Source organism: Hoplias malabaricus, chromosome 11, assembly GCF_029633855.1.
Source record: "Hoplias malabaricus isolate fHopMal1 chromosome 11, fHopMal1.hap1, whole genome shotgun sequence".
Lineage (NCBI taxonomy): Eukaryota > Metazoa > Chordata > Actinopteri > Characiformes > Erythrinidae > Hoplias > Hoplias malabaricus.
In genome coordinates this window covers 6,345,893-6,362,258 of record NC_089810.1, presented here as the reverse complement: position 1 = coordinate 6,362,258, position 16,366 = coordinate 6,345,893, and the positions used below count along the sequence as shown (strand labels likewise).

The 16,366-nt window shown below is 47.3% G+C and overlaps 1 long non-coding RNA gene across 1 annotated transcript in view; it reads left to right on the top strand.

The window, feature by feature from the left end:
- The window catches only part of LOC136709967 (uncharacterized), a 110,437-nt gene extending 106,576 nt beyond the window's left edge, over window positions 1-3,861 (top strand). Inside the window, exon 4 of the long non-coding RNA XR_010804548.1 lies at window positions 3,597-3,861. This is a non-coding gene — a long non-coding RNA (uncharacterized lncRNA). The remainder of the gene's footprint in view (window positions 1-3,596) is intronic.
- The last annotated feature ends 12,505 nt before the right edge of the window (window positions 3,862-16,366 follow it).

Below are 16,366 nucleotides of genomic sequence, written 5' to 3'. Positions count from 1 at the left end.
ATAAAGACCAATCTGCGAGAGAAACACGGCGGCTATTAAAATCTTTATAATTCCGCAAATCACGAGTGATTCGTTTTGCCCCACGGCTTGTTGGGATACATCCTTACCGCTATTGCAGGGGTCAAAAGGGCTCTGCAGCGGAGGGAAAAAGGCTTATTTTTACAACTGGGCCTGAAAGGAAACGCTGGGCTGCTTCTTCTTCTTTTTACGTTTTTTTTTTCTCCGCCGTGTTCGGGGTTCCTGAAAACAGCCAAAGATCTCTTCTGTGTCATAATTGCCTGAAGTGAGTGAGCAAAAGCCCAGGCCTCCTAATGGAGGAGGGGGGTCTTTCATCAGGGCCGTGGAGTCAGAAGCATCTTTTAAAGGATCGTCCTCTTGCGAGGGTTCTGGCCTGTGTTGTTTATGTAATAAAGCTCTTTTGAAAGAGAGGGTAGAGCACACTCTTTTTTTTTTCTACTGCCGTGGTTCAAATGTGCTTTCATTTTACTACAAGAAATGATGGGGGGGGGAAGCCTGATTTACTTGTTGTTTTTATGTGTCTTGCAAGAACGTCAAGCCTTGGTTTTGGCCTTGAATCATTTAAATTTCATGAGCTAAATATTTTAATTTCCAAATCCTGAATGATATATATATGTAAATTAATTACCCATTCATACGGCGGCGTTATATTACTTATCTCAACAAAGTGAAAGCCCAAAGTACCTGAGAGGGTCATGTAATTATGTGTAAAATCACTCCAATTAAACATTGGCGTGTTAACTTTTGGAGTGCGCACACTCAGCTTTCAACTCCACGTAATATAATTAGAATTTGTCGGGTAAAAAAAAAAGAAAAGCACCTAAAATTAGGTGCAGGCATTAGCCGTGGATGGGCTCATCCTGTGTGTGATGCTTTTGAGTTAAGGATGGTACTCTAACCCTGGCTGCTTCCCTGCTGGAGTGCTGATAGGCCCTCTGCTGGGCCCTGCGTGAGTACCTGAGGGCCCTGGTTGAGGAGGCTCTCATCCACCCGCTCCCTAATCATCAGCCAGAGCCTGGTCCCTGGAGCCTGGCTGATGGACCACATGGGTTGCACCGGGGATGTCCCACCCATAAATCAGAAGGCCAGGCAGGGTGACAGCGCACAGAATAGGTGAATTGTTCTCGGGATCCTGGGGGCTGACGTCACTCCCCGGTCCATCCACCCTACCCACGATGCACACAGGGCTCCTTTATGTTCCTCCTGGTGGGGAGAGAAGTATGGGTGCTTCCCTAGACCCCCCCTCTAACACTCACCCAACAGCCTCCATCTGGGGTCCCCGCCTCCACCTCTTCTCCCAGCCAGAGCCGAGCTATGAACTGCTTCTCGAGTCAGTTACCGGCGTAATTGAAAGTGCTTTGTCATGGCTTTCAGGCCAACACTGATGGATGTGAAGTTGAATGAGCTTTGGGTTTTAGTTATACTGGGAGGAAGTCAGGGGGAGATTTATCATCGCCAGCACCCCGGGCCACCAGGGGCTGTTTGAAGCACAACCTCCCTCTACCTCCCTGTGATCTGTTAATTATTACTTATTTAACCTGCGCTGCTTAAATCACCATGCTTTATCTTGTCTGGGGAAGCTAAAGCTATAGCATGGGTGACGCCTCTGAGGGAAGGGAATTACATCCAAAAAATATCTCCATTTTTGTCGATTTGTAATTTACTTCACGTTGCGTGAACATTTCATGACGAACGAACCAATAGAAATGCCCCAAAATTACGAGGAATCTTTTTTTTTTTACGTTCAATTCCACATTGAAATTTAACAAGGTATGTTCCTTCTTCTGTAAAATTACTGATTTGGAGATACGTGTTTTTCTTTGGACAGCGACGATATGCAGGTTAACGTCAATGGCTCTGGAAGAAAGGCATTTTTAATACAAACCAAGCTGGCAAATTAAAGAATCGCTAGTTCTGCTAAAAGTGTGACTGCTTCTCCCTGGGTTTGTGTTAATGAAGCCTTGAGAAGTACATTGCGTGCGATGAAAGAAACCTCAGTTAAATAAAAATCCTTGACAGAATATCACTGTCCATGCAGGAACTGCAGAATTAAGTACGGCTTGTCTTCAGAAATGATCACTCGTTTAATACAAATTCTCTAAAACTGAATCTATGAAACCCTGAGTTCCTCTGAGGACGTGTTCGTTTGGTTAAACTGGACTGTGGTTCATTTTCACACTTGATGCTGTTGGTTCGAGCACGTGTGAAAACAGCAGTCGTGCTCGGATGCAGACCAAAACAACTGTACCGAGAACCTCGAGAGGTCGTGACCTCAGTCTGCTCCCGAACAACCTCTGGAGCAGTTTGTTTTTGGTGAGAAACCCAAAGTATGAGGTTGTGCTGAACGAGATTGACCTTAGTCCTTCGAGCTTCAAGTAGAGCCTGATTTCACCCACCGTCCATCAAGACACGTGGAAGACAAGCACTAACCTGGTCTCCGTCCTGGCTCCCGGACGACGGGACGAACTCCATCTAGTCTTCAAGCGCCAACTGAAGACCCCTCTCTTACTAAACTTCTTAAGTGAGCACCAAGTATTTGTTCAAACACGTTGTATCTGCACTTCTTTATCTTCTTTCTGGTTGGGAACACAGAGGTATCGGTTGTGAATTTTCTTTCCCTGTGTGAATACAAACCAAACCATGGGAAGACGCTTCAAGTTTCTAAACTCTGTTACTGATTCCGACCGGAGCAAACAGACTACAGGTGTGAAAAAGCCCTAAAGGCACGTCCACTAACAGATGGTACTGATCGTCCTTGGTATGTGTGCCGGTGGTGTGGCTGTGTTGGGCCATCTATAACTTAATTAGAAACATCCAGATGTGGGTAGGATTGGAGCATATGCAGTCACTAGTTTGAGCACATTAACACCACTCTACGTACTAATGATCATTTTCTTCAGTGTGTTCACTCCCACTGTGAGGATGGACTTCATGATATTAATCCTCGAGAATCACAGTTTCTTCCAAGATTACGTGTAATTCAGTAACCTGAACTGAAATGGTTAATAAGATAACCTCTCAACCTCAGTTCATTCATTCATTTGTTAATTCGCTCATTTGGTCATTCATTCATTCATCTTCTGTAGCTACTTTATCCAGGTCAGGGCCGTGTTGGATCTGGAGCCTACCCAGAACCACTGGGTACAACACACAATGTACAAAGCACCAGCCAATCACAGATATCACACCCTAACACAGTCAGTCAGTCACACACAAACACACACACACACATACACACACACACGTACACACATATACACATACACATACACACACACATACACACACACACACGTACACACATATACACATACACACACACAAACACACACACACACTCACATATACACACACACGTATACACATACACACACACACATATACACACACACACACACACGTACACACATATACACATACACACACACACACACACACACACACATGGAGAGTTTCACACAATCAACCAGTCAGTCACACACATCCACACACACACACACAGAGTTTCACACAATCAACCAGTCAGTCACACACACACACACACTATCATCATACGCTAACGAACATTGCATTTTCAGGAATGGATTCAAACCGAGCGCTGCCTAAAACAACTAGCGGATATCAACCACAGCCCAAACCGAGGAAACACCGGGGAAATGTCCAGGACACCGCAGGGAATCACGATGAAGTTCATCCGCTGCTTTATTCCTTTTCTTCAGAAATGTGTGGCTAAAGTTGCAGTGTGTTTCTGAATGAGTCTCTGGATCTGTTCAAATCTCATTCCTATGTTTCCTCAAATTACACACTCCACCACATACAGTTACTAATACATTACACTACATATTATTAGTGTGAGTTAGACAGGCTATTAACACACTACACTGTTTCTCAGGACATGATGAAGTGTGGCTATGGCTATGAAGGTCATAGCAAGCTGCACACACTCAAATGTCTCCCTCCACACTGCGTAGTGCACAGTGTAGGTCATAAATAACATTTTCTACACTAAAAGAATGCAGTGCATGTTGGAAAATCAAACCGTTATATTTGATATAAGCTTCGTACCCCACTGTCTATCATTTAGCGCACTGTCCGAGTGTAGTAGTGTTAGCTTTAGAATCTGTGACGTGCACTATGTAGGGACTAGGACACTATTTGGGACAGAGCCACTGTGAGAAGCTCCTGTCTTTACGTTTCCTGTTGGACTGTAATACAATAGTGTCCATTGTTACCGTACTCAAAGACTGACTGGTTCTAAGTGCGCACTGAGGATGCCCTACATACTACACACTTAAAAACTAGTTAGAATTAGTATTAAGTGTGGAATTAGGATGCAGCCTATGTTTGGTAAGCTAAAAGTTGGCTAATGCTAGTTTCTCATCCAAATACAGTACTGTACGTCCAGTGTGAACATATTACTGATCCCCAAATGCCCCTTTGTTAAACACATCATACGTTTGCAGCCAGTTTTTTGGACCTTGCCTAGTCCACGACTTAGGGAGCCTGAGAAAATAGCATTGTCCTTTGAATGTAGTTTGGTGAGGATCAAATAAAAATAACCGATGCTTGTCACAAATCAAACCACACAAACTTCTTCTTTGTTTTAAACCCAATTTCAGAAGCAGCAAACAGCAGAGCTCAACTTTTCCGTGCCCCAGAATGCGAAGCGCAGGAAGTTGGTGAGTTCTCATTGTCTCTTCTTATTAGAGCACGCCCCCAGCTGCCTGAGTCCTGGCGCAGGGCCAGTGTCGGGGCCAGTGAGCTGGGCTCTGATCTGATCTGGCCTCCTTTGTGAGCTGAGGAGCAGGGAAAGGCTTTTTTTTTCCTTGCTCCCTCTCTCTTCGCCAGGGCTGCTGCTGTCCTAGAGCCATGTTGGAATGCTGAAGCGGCGATGGAGGTGCAGGGAGAGAAGTGACCTCTCCGTGTGATGTGCGTGTACGGGGTCACGGCGCGGGGTTAGCCAGATTATAAATAAAGCCCATCTCTGCGATGGGGAGATGGAGAAAGGTGAACGGCAGTGCTGGCAGCAGCAATGCCCTCTCTCACTCTAAACCTTTGGCTCAGGGCTGAAAAGCCTCCGCGCGTTTGATTGTTGCACAGCGAAACTCTGCAATCGCTAGTCGTGCTAGTGCTAGTTTTGCCTTGTTTTATTTTTTCCTCGGCGTGAAAGTCGACTGCAGAAACAAAGCCGTATCAGGAGCTGACGCTTGCTCCACTTTCCGTATGGAACTTTCTGTGATTAGCCCCGTCTCAGTGGGGGCGATACGTAAAGGACAGGGGCCCGTGGGTCTGCAGAGCAGACAGGAGCAGGGTGTACATTGCATGAGAAAGTGAACAGGAATGTAAAAGTCGTGCGCGCTCGGCCGTGTGAGTCGGTGGGTTATCGCACAGATGTAATGGTGCATGTGTATGCTTCCTCTTGATGGACGCGAGTGGACAAAGAGCAGGACTCCGCCACAGGCATCAACACCTGGCCGGGGAGAGAGAGACAGAGAAAAGAGAGAGAAAAAAAGCAGACAAAGGGAGCGCTACCTCGACAGAAAGGCCAGTCTCCTGAGTAAACACGACTCACCTGCTTTAACCAGGCAACTTGTGAAACTGAATACGCCTCAGTTTCACACCATCGTCCCCTTATGGGATGTCCCTCAAGACCAGCTGCAGGCCAATAGCGAGGCTGTGGAAATAAGGACAGGCCTTTGTTTATTTCCACACCAGACTCAGGGCTGAAGTGGGGGAATCAGATAACCAGGGCTAGGATTTATCTTGGCGCTGAATTAAGAACCCATACGGAGTGGAGGAGCTCCGAAAGGACTGAAAAGTCTGGTGACACTCGTTGCCTTCATCTACTTTGTAAGTGTGAAGAAATCCACCAAGCAGCAATCACCGGCTACACTCTTGCCTATGGGAAAATTAGCATGGTAAATGAATATTAACTTGCAGATGGTGTGGTATAGGGCAGCGCGGCAGCTCCTAACTAACAATTGATTAACTTGTAAATTCCCATCGCCCAGCTGTTGTTCGGGCTGTTTACCATAAAGAAGAGAGGGGAGGGCACGCGGAGAGGATCCAGATGCTTTGGGTACGGAGGAAAGGCAATCTGTCATTATTGGGAACTAACTCTGATGGATGCGGCTCCGAATGGGTATTGGTTTTAGTTAAACATGACAGAGTGAGGGACGATACGTCATCGGTCACAAAGGTTTCTAAAGGTGCCGATGACTAGGTGCTGACTTTTCTTTTTTTGTTTTCGGGGTGACCTCTTGTCCACCTACCAGCTGCTAATTAAGTCAAATGGAGTGGGGTTTTTTAGTCCTCGTCGTTGCTGCGGATAAATGGAGAAGCAGACTTCACTTCTTTGGGCGGGTTTAGTCGTCACTGAACCAGCATGAGTATCTAATATAGAGCTTGTGTGATTCTCTGAGGTCATTAAGTGCCTAAGGAAAATGAAGGAGTATGCAAACGTTTGGAGATCATTTGTTAAATTGAACAAATAAACAGTAATCACATACAGAAATGGGTTACATTTTACAATAAGGATATATTAAATAAAACAGTACCCAATAAAAAGAAATAAATTAAAATAAATACATAATTAAAAATTAATTGTTAATATATCATTCATACAGGAAACCCACGCAGACACAGGGAGAACACACCACACTCCTCACAGACAGTCACCCGGAGGAAACCCACGCAGACACAGGGAGAACACACCACACTCCTCACAGACAGTCACCCGGAGGAAACCCACGCAGACACAGAGAAAACACACCACACTCCTCACAGACAGTCACCCGGAGGAAACCCACGCAGACACAGAGAGAACACACCACACTCCTCACAGACAGTCACCCGGAGGAAACCCACGCAGACACAGAGAAAACACACCACACTCCTCACAGACAGTCACCCGGAGGAAACCCAAGCAGACACAGGGAGAACACACCACACTCCTCACAGACAGTCACCCGGAGGAAACCCACGCAGACACAGAGAGAACACACCACACTCCTCACAGACAGTCACCCGGAGGAAACCCACGCAGACACAGGGAGAACACACCACACTCCTCACAGACAGTCACCCGGAGGAAACCCACGCAGACACAGAGAGAACACACCACACTCCTCACAGACAGTCACCCGGAGGAAACCCACGCAGACACAAAGAGAACACACCACACTACTCACAGACAGTCACCCGGAGGAAACCCACGCAGACACAGAGAAAACACACCACACTCCTCACAGACAGTCACCCGGAGGAAACCCACGCAGACACAGGGAGAACACACCACACTCCTCACAGACAGTCACCCAGAGCAGGACTTGAACCCACAACCTCCAGGACCCTAAAGCTGTGACAGAGACACTACCTGCTGTGCCACCCAATAATAGAAACAAGAACAAGCCTTAGATATATAATATTTCATGAAATCCTATTACTATCTTAAGTAACGTTAATTAACGTACCTTATTGTTAATTGTTACTAAGTTGGTATATGACCATGTATGCACATACAGTTGCCTTTGAAAGTATAATATATTGGACACATGCTGCCACATATATCCAGAGTCGTGGTCTTGTGTTGCACCCTAACTTCAGGTAACGTGTCTGTTTCTCGACGTGGGTTCTTGTGGGTTTTTACGTTCTTGTGTTCTTGCTGGGCGTCATGTTTCAGTCCAGTTTTCAAGAACACAGAAGGCAAAAACAGCTCAAGAACCCGGCCATTTTTCCTGACCCGCCCCAAAATGACTAGAATCAATTCAGCGAGAACGACCCTTAATCACAGCATCACAAACTCACTCATTCAAGGCGACTTCTCAAGAACGGTCCAATCTTGTGTTCTGAGAAACTGCCTGTGACACGTGGTGTATTCTGAGAAATGCTGAGTTGACCGGCTATGCAGAATTGAAAAAGTGTGTGTGTGTGTGTGTGTGTGTGTGTGTGTGTGTGTGTGCAGTCTAATCTATTGCCGTTGACCTTCATTGAATTCTGTCATTTGTAAATAAAGATATTGTATATTTGTTACTCAGATGTGTTAATGTTGATATATAACTAAAATATATGTCCTTTATTTGGCCGGGTATATATCACACGTACATGTCCATATTACACAAAATAATCACTGTCCAAGGTAAAACCTGTATCTCCGTGTGTGTGGATGTTTAGTTGCTACATCATTTGAAAACAGCAGCTGTCCTTCACACTGTGAACATGTTCATGATGAATGGACCAATAGAAATGCTCCAAAAGGTTTATATTGATTATCTACATGTTTATTTAGACGTATCAGATTTCTGTGTGGGAGTCAGTGGTGTGTCATCAAACATCACAGTATGATGGGGGTGTCCAAACACTCCGTACGTCGGTGTAAGTGTAAAGCACTCGGTTTTATTTGATCAGACTGCACTGTGTAAGGGAAGTGTTTTGTTTTTTTTCGCAATCCCATGTCCTTGAAAGTTATTTTCCTTGTGCTGGTTCTTTGATGGAGAGGGCTCTGAAATCCACTGTTGAATCATGGGAAGAAAACCAGATCTCATGGTGCTGAGGATGACTTCTCTAAGAAAACATAAGACTTCAAAAGGCCTGTTCATGGGGTTCTGCACTATAAGCTCTGCAGTGATGTGTGTGTGTGAGGGCAGGGGGTCCGTGTCCGGATGGAAACTCGGTCCCACGTTGGTCTCCAGGCGGGTCCGAGCGAGCCGGGGCACGGTGAACGCTCGGCTGCACGCTGCCCCTCGCTGACCCTCAACTCCTCAGGTACATGTGGACCTTCCGTCCAGCTGCACAGGATCAGACGTGCTTCCAGCTCCCCAGCACCGCCCGGGACACAGCCGGGGGGGGGCAGCCAATCACCGAGTCCACAGGGGAGCCCCCCCTGACCAGACACCAGGTGAGGCCTGGTCAGCCAAACACAAAGCACAACCAGCAGAGGGTCTCTACGGGACCCTATAAACAACACTTCTGCAGAACTCATCTCACACTCGCCTCACACCAGCTGCCAAACCATGTTAATGTCTCATCTCCATTCTTTAAGAGGGACACTGGTCAGGACACAACTGGGACGGTTTGGCTCTGGTTCATTAATGCTTGAGGAGTAAATTCTCCTCACTGCGTACAGTAAAAAATGAAGCATGGTGAAGTCATTACCTTCCTGCAGCACCTTCTGCAGCATAAAAACACTAGGAATCATTTCTGTTCTTCTGTAAATGTACGTCTGTGTGTTTTTCTCCCTGCTACACACACTCAGCTCAGAGTCGACTGTCTAACTTTTATTCCTTCAGTTTCAGTGGACACTGGGGAAGCAGGGGGTCTAAATCATGTCTTCTGAATGTAGAAAAGTGAAAGGATACCAGCAACTCGGCTCATCATTTAACAGAGAATCCTTTTCATTTAGCGGGTTCTTTCATGCCCTGTGATGGACTGGCGCCCCGCGGGTGTGTTCCCACCTTGCGCCCACTGGTGCCAGGCAGGCTCCAAACCCACCGCAGCCCTGAACGAGACTCGGGGGACGAACCGGGGATGATTAACAACGCGAGGTAAGAAAAGAATAATGGAATAATGTCCTCAGAGCAATGGAAGCTGTAATAAATGCATGCTAATTTACACTTGATTTATACACGGTAAAAACACCAGCAGCACTGATGTGTCTGATCCACTCACACCAGAGCCACACACACACACACACACCACCACCACGTCAGGGAACAAAATCGTGGTTTCAGATCTTTAGACAGGTTTGTGTCTATGTTTTACAACAGGGACGTTTTCAGCCGGTGAATCTGTAAAGTATCTGCTCATGTGGATGAATTGCATTATGGGGCATTTGAGTTGCTCTGTATATAACTCTGTGTTTATTTCTGTCAGTTTCAGGTCACGCTGGGGTTACGGGGGGAAAGGCAGAGTAAATGTTAATGCATGATAATATGGCAATTACACTGAGGCGACTGAAGCTGCAGATCATTGGACATTCCCGGTTTGTAAAGCCATGCAGTTTATATTTAAATGTGTTAATGAAATGGAACGGTCACTCAGTCTTAGTTGCCGAGTGTAAATTGAATGGAACTGCAATGCATTTCACTATTAATTGAGTCCTTTATTAAAGAATACGAGCCCACTGTTGTTTTGCAGCAGTGGAGAGAAGAGGCTGAGCTGTGTTGTGTCGTCTTGTTTTACAGTATGGCGGAGAGCAGTGGGGCTCTGTGTGAGTCAGTGCAGTGAGGGGGCAGCAGCGGGACACTGAGGCAGTCTGAGAGTGGGAGAAGACTTCAGGTCAGAGGTGGTTTTTGCTCGTCTTTAGTTGTGGTGGTTTTGTGTGTGTGTGTGTGGGGGGGGGGGGGGGGGGGGGTTTCTGAATCTGTCGTGGTCTGCATTCATGAACGGTTCCAGGCTTTTGAAGGCCCGGTTTGGAGATCCCTCTGATCCGGGCCCATGTGGCCACTCCGATCATGAAGGTGACCACTGGCTGTAGCCGTCTGTCTGTACCAGGTAAAAGGAAAGCAGGGTCTCTGTGGCTCGTTTGAAAGGAGGCATGAGAGGAGGGAGGAAGAAAGGGAGCTTTTCAGCCAGCAGGCTTCAGACAGGAGGACTCTGGAGGAAACAGCAGAAAGCCATTACCTAACCACAGTATTATGGTGATCTATTTGCAAGGATGAGCTACAGACAGCTAATGAACTAGCCTTAACGCTTTTTCCTCTCTCTCTCTCTCTCTCTCTCTCTCTCTCTCTCTCTCTCTCTCTCCCAGCCTGTAGCCTGGTGCTGGGGGAAGCTTTGGCCTGTACAAAACAGCATGACAGATCAATGCCCGATTCCCAAATCAAGGGAGAAAGGTTATTCTCCAGTCACGGTGGGATTCCACACTCTTCTTTCTCTCTCCTGTATCTAAAGCCCTCCCCCTTCCTCCATTTACTCCCAAACAAGTCTTGCTCTCCCCCACGCTCCCTAATTAAGACCAAGGCGGTGGGGCTTTTATTTTTTTTTTCTTTCCCAGTCTCTTGCATTTCTTTTTTTCTTTTTGTGGTCTTCTTGGTTATGTTTGCAATGTTGGTGTGTGGAGTGTGAAAACAGATCTGATGGACTGCGTGCCCCTGGCTCCACCCCACCCAAGCTCCAGCAGGTACAGCCCACGTGATTGACAGCTCTCAGGTCAGCCGCCCATCTCCAGGCCTTGTGGAGGGTGGGCGGTAAAGAGGAGGGGAGGGAAGGAGGGGGGGGGTTAAAAAAAAAAAAGAGAGCGATTTGGAATGCCTGGGACCCTGATTGCTTTACAGCCGGCGCTGTCACAGCCATTGTGCGCCTCTGTATTATTAGGGCTCGCCATCTTTCACCGTCTGGGAGGCGTCGCGTTCGCTGCTCCTCCAGCATAAAGGAACAGTGCAAAAACCCATTCAAAACCTTCTCTTTCTCTTCTCTGGCTTAAAGGGAGCTGGGGGTATGGTGGCAGAGGGGAGCGGGGGGTGTTGGTGGTAGGAAGAGGCGAGTGCGCACCACTCCAGTTGGGTTTGTCAGACAGTGTCACCGCTGGGTCTCCTGGGAACGAGTGCCTCTGGAAGATCTCAAACCCAGATTGAACATTCTGTACGGCTGTCGCCTGCCTCTTAGATCAGACCGGCGCTACCAGTCGATACGGGGGTGTGAAATAAGCCGACGCATGCTTTGTCCACTCCAAAAATCTGCTTCTAATGTGTAAAGGTGTTATAACTAATACAGGCCCTGATTTTGGGATTCGGTTCAATTCATTTTTATTAGTGCAGCGCTTTTCACAACTGCTGTTCTCACAAAGCAGCGCCGATGGAAATGCAGCTCCTAGAAAGCATCGGCCAGGAAATGGTGTCAGGGAAAAAGAGAGGAACACAATGGAGGAACCTTAAGAGGAAGCAAGACTGAAAACCCATCTTCCTCTGTATAGCAAAACAAGATGTGTATTATATAATGAGATGTATATCTTTTTATCTTCATTGTCATATTGGTGCCTGCTGAAATCTGTGGTCAACATTCAAAAGGGATGGACCCATGACAGAGACATACACAGAGCTAAGGCCGGGGCTCCAGGGAGAGTAATCAATTGTTTTTTTGAACACCACAAGCATTCTCAATGTGCTTTTCCACTCCTCCACCAGGTGAATCAGGTCCTGGTCCTGGAAGCGGGTTCTTGTTTAGTGGCTGTTCTTTCGTGGTTCAGAGCGAGTCGAGTAGGGACTAAACCGTGGCGTGTAAACCTTGCAGAGCGCTGATTGTCCAGAGAGAGTCGTCACTCTACGCCACGCAACGCAGACGACCAGCACCAACTGTCCATCTGTAAAATCTCCAGCTGCAGCAGAGATCACTGAGTGACTGGGTGAGTGTGTGAGACTGTCCACAGGTGTGAGTGTGTGAGTGAGTGACTGGGTGAGTGTGTGAGACTGTCCACAGGTGTGAGTGTGTGAAACTGTCCACAGGTGTGAGTGTGTGGGTGACTGGGTGAGTGTGTGAAACTGTCCACAGGTGTGAGTGTGTGTGTGAGTGACTGGGTGACTGTGTGAGACTGTCCACAGGTGTGAGTGAGTGTGTGGGTGACTGGGTGAGTGTGTGAAACTGTCCACAGGTGTGAGTGTGTGAGTGACTGGGTGAGTGTGTAAGTGACTAGGTGAGTGTGTGAGTGACTGGGTGAGTGTGTGAAACTGTCTATAGGTGTAAACATTTACAGACGATGAATGAATGAATGAATGAATGAATGATCTCTTTTGCACAATGAAGAATGTCATAATTTACGCAGACATTTCCTTCACTGCCAGTTTATTCTCTAATGCCATTACGGACTCTGTTCTAATTAAATATATTCATTCAACTCAATGTATTTAAAGAGTAAAATCCCCTGAATGTCAGTGTACAGTCACATAACGTTTCAATCAAATATTTGCTCATGTTTTATTCCTGTTTTCCTCGTTGTCAAATGTGTCCTGCCTTTCCTAATGATGTAAATCATGTTATTATTACTTTATAGCAGGCAGCATGTTGTTTCGTGACTGATTTACCCCTGATTTTATCACAAACAACAGCGCTTTTGTTTCTCGAATGCCTGGAAAGGAGAGGACATTGTTTTTCAATTCACGAAGCACTTGGTTACAACCTACGACACAGTTCCCCTCCTCAATCCTGGGTCCTCACTCAATCAGGTGCAGTGTGTCTCCATCCCTGTTATTCCATCATCACACACACAGCAGCACACTCCACCTCAGCTCCAACCCCACCCCAGTCCCCACCAACCCCCATCCAGTTTGTGTCTGATTCCCCAGGCCATGACGACAGACTGACAGGTTCCTGGAGGTCAGTGAATCCGCGGCTCTGCGCTCCCCGAGGCTGCCCCCACAGCCCATCCACGTCTCCAGCCGCTTTGGTGTGTGTTGTGGGGGTAGGAGCGTGCGCGGTTCTCTCAAACCCTTTTGCTGGAACCCTGCCGACGGCTCGGCCTCTCTCTACCGGTCTCTGCGGAGGCAGGACAGCGGGGCGGGCTGCTCCTCTCACCTTTCTGGTCAGCGCCTTCCTTCCCTGACCTCCCCTGCGGGGACCAGCCCGGCCTCGTAACAGCCGCTCCCTCTCTCCTCCATCCACCTCCCTCCCCCCCTTCTCATCTCACCTCTCTCCCTTGTTGTTTCTGTTGTTGTTTATTTTATGTTCTAAAGCTAGCGGCCAGCCTCCTAGCGGGACACCCCTGGCTCCGCTCGGTCGGGGACCCTGGGAGCGTCGTGTTTCATACCGCTGTCCCAGGCAACATGGGGTAGGGGTGCAAAATAAGCAGATGCGAGCCTTGTCCGGTTCGGAAGTGGCGCTGCTATGTTTGCATTCGCGCCCTGGCAGGGGCTGGCCGTTGCGAGGCCTGCTGGGATGGTGGACCTGCGAGTCTGGGCAGGGCCTAGGAGGAGGGAGGAGGGAGGGGGAGGTGGGGGCTGGTGGCGCACTGGGACCGGCCCACGCTAATCTACACGCCCATCCTGCTCCCATTATGTTTGGACCGAGGGGGGTGCGAATTGGGTCCCCGATGGTCTCTCCTGCTGAAAGATCATTTCGGAGTTGGCTGGAAGTGGAGGCGCACTCTGTACCCCCTCGTTTTGTCCCGTTACCCGTTCCTGTCGTCCCAGCCCACCATCCACAGGGCCTTTTCAGGATGTGCTTTTCTTACCTCCTCGGTTTACAGAGAATACGGCGTCCACGTTTTTACGTGGTCACAGACTTTCTTCCACACGTGACGGTCACGTCAGTATTGATTCCGAACAAGTCCTGTCTCCCCTTCAGTGTGTGGTTGCCTGTGTGTGTGTGTGTGTCCTGATCTGAGAAATAAGTGTTAACCTGTTCATCACTCTGCCCCGGCGTGTCCTCAGCGGACGCCATATTGATTTTGTTTTCGGCGAGATCTTCCATTGTCCATGCCCTTTACCGCTGGGATTAATCTAATTGTTTATCTCTGGATCTCTTTCCTGCCTTCGCTCCCTTCTGCCTCATTATGTGCCAAGATTTGACAAGTCGAGTCTCCACACACTCCAATCGCGCTTTGCAGCATGTCGATCAGCAGAACACTACAGATGGCCTGCCTCTCAGCAGACCCACCCACATGGAATGTTACAAACATGACAACACAGCACACTTGCGCACATTCAGCAACACACACACACGAGCGTCTACGCTGCACACTGTTGGATGCACTTGAGCACGCACAGAAAACTCACAAACCACACGTTTGGTGACATCAACGCACAGACTCACACACACACAAACACACACCTTCTCACACTGCCACAGATGCTCAGACACACACACACTTACACTCAGACACATACACACACACACACACACATATATATATATATACTCACAAACACAGAAGCTCAAATACACACACACACACACACAGATACACTCCTTCTCACACATTTACTCTCAACACGTAAAGTATAAAGGTTCACACACTCTCAGGAAAGCTGTCACAGTGGTGGGACCTTTCACTCTCGCTGTGGTGGGACCCTCAGGGGTACGTCTTTTTACCTTTAATTGTGGGACGTTGATCCTACGTTTTGGTAGGATCCAGACTCACAGTTACTCTGATCTATATAATGCAGTTATAGAAGATGAATGGATGGATGGAGTTCTGTTATAAAAACTTATATTAACAAATATTCACATTTGGAAAAGAGATGGCGTTGTGCCTTCTTGGTACATTAATTATTTATTTATTAATTCATTCATTCATTATCAAGTGGTTATCAAGTTCAGGTTCGAGGTGGGTCCAGAGCCTACCTGGAATCACTGGGCACAAGGCGGGAACACACCCTGGAGGGGGCGCCAGTCCTTCACAGGGCGACACACACTCACACCTATAGAAACTTTTGGGTAGCCGATACCCAACCAACATGTGTTTTTGGACCGTGGGTAGAAGCAGGACCACCCAGAAGAAGCCCACACGGACACTGGGAGATCATACCAAGCTCTGGAGCTGAGGTAGCGAACCTGGGGTTCGAGCCCACTTCACAGAGTGCTGCTGAGGTGACAGTGGTAGGAAGAAAGACATCAAGAAGAACTGCTCACAAAAACCCAGAACCCATCCTCCTAGAGTTGACACTGGATCAGAACAACAAAGAAAGAGCAGAAGTTATGGTAAACTCACCAATATCCCTCACCTGATCACTGGGGTTACACATTAACTGACTGGTGACTAAGGCCATGCCTAGCCCCACTGGCACCGTTAATGCACCCTCCATGCCACCAGTTCCAAGTGGACTACATCACCAGGACTTTGTATGACTGAAGAATTGTGTATTTATAATGAGTGTGCAGCTGCCTTTTTTCTGAAAATGCTGAAGAACCCTCTTTAGTTCCCTAGAAAGCCTTCCAGTGGATTTACAACACTTGTAAACGAGACGTGTGCCCAGCAGTCGTATTGCTCAAATGTTGCTCTTTTAAGGCTCAGGAGGCTTAATGAGGATTCTCTTAAAATAGCATTAGACAATAGACAGACATGAAATACCACTGGCTCATGCACAAAAGATAATAGTTACTCACAACATCAAAACTGAGAAGGCTCTTAATCTTGGCTGAAGATCTCTACTAAAACTCAAGAGGAGACACGTGAGATTACTGGGCTCTTTGGCTCTGCAGGAAAATCTGAGCTTCAGGAGGCAGAAGTTAAAAAAAACAAAACCCTTTGGGTATTAATATATTACGGATTCAATTTTAAAGATGTATCTCGTCTCCTAAAGAGCAGTGCTGGTAAAACGCAATATAAGAATATTAATAACAATAGAATCACACAATCGAAATATCACATTTATATGTGGTCTCGTTACAACAGTACGAGGAGACAGAGAACAACAGG